The 4,572-nt window shown below is 40.9% G+C and overlaps 1 pseudogene; it reads right to left on the bottom strand.

The window, feature by feature from the left end:
* Positions 1-3,660: 3,660 nt before the first annotated feature.
* On the bottom strand, positions 3,661-4,572 carry LOC148101806 (uncharacterized; annotated as a pseudogene).

Raw genomic sequence — 4,572 nt, 5'->3', positions numbered from 1 at the left:
TTTTGTGTTTTATGATTATTTTTCTCTGTTCTAGTTATTCTGATTTTGGTATTCTGTGTCCTCCCCCCTTGTGTCCGGTTCATGTTCTAGATTTCCTGTTTTATTCTGAAGGTCTGTGTCTGTTGTCATTGTGTTCAGCTTGTGTCCTCCAGTCATCATGTGTATTCGGATCAGCTGTTCTTCCCTCCTGTGTGTGATTACCCGATTACCTTGTGTGTGTATATATAGTGGGTGTCGGTCTGTGTTCTATGGTGTTTCGTTCCTGTCTCTGCCCCACACCCCTTTTGTATGCTCTCAGGTTTGTTATTTAGTTCTCCCAGTTTAGGTTTCTTCAGTTATTTGTCATGCCTCACTGCTTGCTTGCCACTATCCCACCTTGTAAATATACGTCACACTCTTCATCAGTCAGTTGCCTGCATTTTGGGTCCTTTTCATTCCACTACACGACTGCTGCCCCAGCCGTGACAATTTCTTATAAATCTTCTTGGGTTTAATCAGTTAAGTAGAACATGAGCTGAGAAAACTGTTTTCTGTTGCTTCCGTTGTAGCGGGTGACTTGAGTATAGAAGGGTTATAGTGGGTGAAACTTTAAGTCCATCACAGTACAACAAACTAACCTGTTCATCCTGCACTAACCTGCAGTATTTTCCTGAGTATTTTCATTGAACCTTTATAAAACACAGTTAGTCTACCTCAGCTTGTTTTGCAGCAGGTTTCACAATATGAGAAAACATACGGTCACATTTACAGACCCAGTATCTGATCTAAAACCGTGGGGCTTACATCTAAGCTTTATATTTCCAGTTTATCAATCCCCACTGAGCAGTCCTTATCTTTAAATCGAAGCGCTCTTCTTCCTGGTCCGTCGTGCCTTTCTTATCTTTCTCCATCTCTGAGTGAAGTTCACTGTTTCTTTTCTCTTCCTGTAAAATACAGCAGCTGCACCTTTACAGCACAGTGTGACAGCCTGCACACAAACAGGTTGTGTGTTTGCTGATGTTTCTTAAGCTGAGGTTGCATTTCAAATAACCTGACATTTAAAAAATATCACTCCCTTCATGCCAAAGTACCGCAACTTATGGACCCCTGCAGTCCTTAAATATTGATAAATACCCCCCCGGCCCACTTTAACCCCTGACTGTGGTACAGCCGTCCCTCGTTTATCGCGGGAGTTACGCTCCCGCTCGGTGAAATCCGCGAAGTAGCCGACTTCATTTTTTACTGTTGTTGTTGTTGTTGTTGTTGTTATTATTAACCATTTTAAGGCTGTAAAACCCCTCACTGCACACTTTATACACTTTTCTCAGACAGGCAGGAACATTTTCACACTTTTCTCTCTTGTTTACACACCCTCAGTCAAACCTTCATAGAAAAACAAGTCCAGTATTATAGAATGAAACCAAAGATCAAACCCTGTTTTCAGGTCCAGAACATGTGAATAGAGCAGCTGTGAGAGAATTCAACATTAATGAACAATGGTAGTGGAGTGGAAGAAGCACGAAGAATGAGTTGAGTAAAGTTTGACTTATCTGACTGTTATGTTTTGCTTAATGAGCCGTATAGTCTGGAAAATACTTAATAACTTCTACCTTCCTTCAGCATGTCCAGAAGTCCAATTTTTTGTGCGATGGTTAGCATCATCCTCTGCCTTCTGGGTGCTTACAGTGCAAAACGTTTCCTCGACATTGTTGTGTTTGTTGGGGGGAAAACAAACATACAGTACAGCACTTCAGAGTCACACTGCTAGCAATCAAAGATTTACTGAACACATTCTGTACTGGACAGGAGACACGGCACAAGATTGATTGACAATGGTCTACAGCCAATCAGGACGGAGAACACGATGTGCTGTAAAAACAAAAAGCATGCAAAACTGCACCGAAAAAACCCCCCAGCCAAACAGCGAGTCCACGAAAGGTGAACCGCGTTAAAGCGAAGGACCACTGTGTACAGTTTTGCCTCTTTTATCTCTTTTTACCTGGTGATTAATACACAAACAGGATTCCCTTTGATGTTTTACTGTTCGAAGGTTCGTAGTGACTTGAATAACTAACTAATAACGAGCCTCAAATACCTTAAACAAAAAGTAACAAGCCTGTTCTGAACATGTAAGGAGTAGAAAGTAGATATTTGATTTAAAATGTAGGAAGTAAATCAAAAAGTTGTCAGAAAAAAACAACTCAAGTACCGATACCTGAAAATTCTACTTAAGTACAGTAACAGAGTAACAAAGTACCTGTGCTTGGTTTTTGGTAATATTTAGTTCTCATGTTCTGTGATCTTTCTGTTTTCCCAGTCGTGTCTCCATGTTGAGCTTGTCCTGGTCTTCTCTGATTTCCCATTTAGTTGTGTCAAGTTACTTTATACGTGTTTCTAGTTTCCTCCCTGTTTAGGTTTTACGTTTTTGTTTAGGCCCCGTATCCAATCAGCCAGTCGATCCCACTGTTGACACCAAGCTTGAGGTGCACACCACCAGGTATTCATGAATATTTTTATTTTATCCCTTTACAAACAATTCAAACAACAGAGACGAGTTACTTATCTGATATGTTAACCGAACAAATTCAGAGCAGTGTGTGAAATCTTCTGCTGTCTTTGGAGCTCTATTAACAAACTATGTAGCCTTTCATTAAGTAAGGTCAGCTTGACAGAGAGACATTTCCATTACATTTGCTGCTTTCTTCACAAAATGAACTGCACTCGCACAGAAATAGTGAAAGTAACGTTTGAGGTTGGGGAGTGTTCAGAGGAGGAGGGCGGGCCTGTTGCTGTGAAACTGTGCCACATGATTACAACGAGACAAATAAGGAAACATCAGACACGCCTCTTTGTAAAAAGAAGCAAAGGCGTAATGAGCAAAAGTTAACCAGAAATCATTTTACATTTAAAAAGGGTAAAAATATCATTATAGATTTAATTTATAGCTTTATGCTATAAATTAAATCTTTATAGCAGTGACCTCCTGACCCAGTATGAACCTTCCAGATCCCTCAGGTCATCTGGATCCGTTTTTTTTATCAGTTCCCAGAGTCAGAACCAGACATGGAGAAGCTGCATTCAGCTTTTATGCTCCTTATATCTGGAACAAACTCCCAGAAAGCCTCAGATCAGCTGAAACATTCAGTTTATTTAAATCCAGGTTGAAGACTCACCTGTTCTCAGCTGCATTTGAATAAAACACCAAATCCACACTTTTAAGCTTAAATTTCAAAACTTATATTTTAACTACTGATTTTATCTACTGTTTTTTTTTTTAATCAATTTTAAATCATGCTTTTTATTGTTTTTGTTTTTTAATGTCTCTGTAAAGCACTTTGAATCACCTTGTTGTTGAATTGTGCTATATAAATAAACTTGCCTTCATCTTTGGACAGTATCTGAGAGGGCAGGGATTCCCCCTCTCTGTGGGGGTAACAAGCATCATAAAGAGCACAAAGTAGAAAGAACAACAGCAGTTAAACAACATTACACAGAAATCTGACAGCAGTTGTTAAAGCATCTCCAAATGCCACTGACATGTTTAACAAGAAAAGGGTTGAGTTTCGATATTTTAGCATTTTGGAAAAATTAATGAATCAAAAAGAGAATTTAGGAAGTCAGAAAAAAAAATGAACTAAATATAAACACTAAATGTTCAGAGCTGCTGTTTCACCGACAGCCTCAGAGTTTCTCCACTCCCTCGCTAATCCTCTGCAGCTCTGATTGGTGCTTCTTTAAAACAGAAGAGGAACTCTGACTGTTTGCCGTCCACCGACCGTTCGTCACGCACTTCTCCATCCCTGTCACAGCAGTCAGAATCTTTGCACTCTAATCAGCGACGTCTTTCACAGCATCGCTGGAGAACATGTTGTTGAAAGTCTTTTCGATTGTTTTCAACTCTTTTACGAGTGTTTGGAAGCTTTTGTCTAAATCTCCCCTAGCGTTCCTCATCATTTCTGCTTTTGGGTTTTTCTTATAATTATATTTGATTAAACTTCTGCTTAAATGAACTGTGGCTCTCGTTGCATACAAAGCCCCAAATCCTCCACCTATAGCACCACCTGCTGCACCTACTTGCCGACCAAAACAGCGGCCGATTCCGTGACCGATTGCCCAGCCAACGGTGAAACATAACACTTCGCCAAAAAAGCCATAATCTTCTCTATCTTTTACTAAAGCTGCGACATTCACCGACCCACCAACTGCACCGGTAAACGCTCCTCCAACTACTCCCCCAAATACGCTGCTCACAAAGCCAACAGTTGCACTCACTGTATCAACATCTCCACAAAGTTTGGAGCAAATCATTGCACAAACCGCTCCCAAAGTGGCACATGTTGCACCAATGATCCCTCCAAAGGTTCCACTAAAAGTGCCTCCAAACCAAACAAACGGCGCTTGGACCACCTCGTTCCGAGAACCCTCCAGACTTGCATCATCTCCAGCAGCTGCCTGTACAAAGCACTTAGAATCTCGCCCAAGGCGATCTTCGAGTTGGTCGTACAGCCTCCTAAATCTCTCCAAACGTGCTTCGGCATTTTCATCCAGGTCAGTTGAAGCCGTGAATCCAAATGTGGCCCAAAACATTTCCAT

This window comes from Neolamprologus brichardi, chromosome 8, assembly GCF_056152115.1.
Source record: "Neolamprologus brichardi isolate AB-2024 chromosome 8, ASM5615211v1, whole genome shotgun sequence".
Taxonomy (NCBI): Eukaryota; Metazoa; Chordata; class Actinopteri; order Cichliformes; family Cichlidae; genus Neolamprologus; species Neolamprologus brichardi.
Note: the sequence above shows the minus strand (reverse complement) of the source record. Positions and strands in the feature narration are given on the sequence as shown.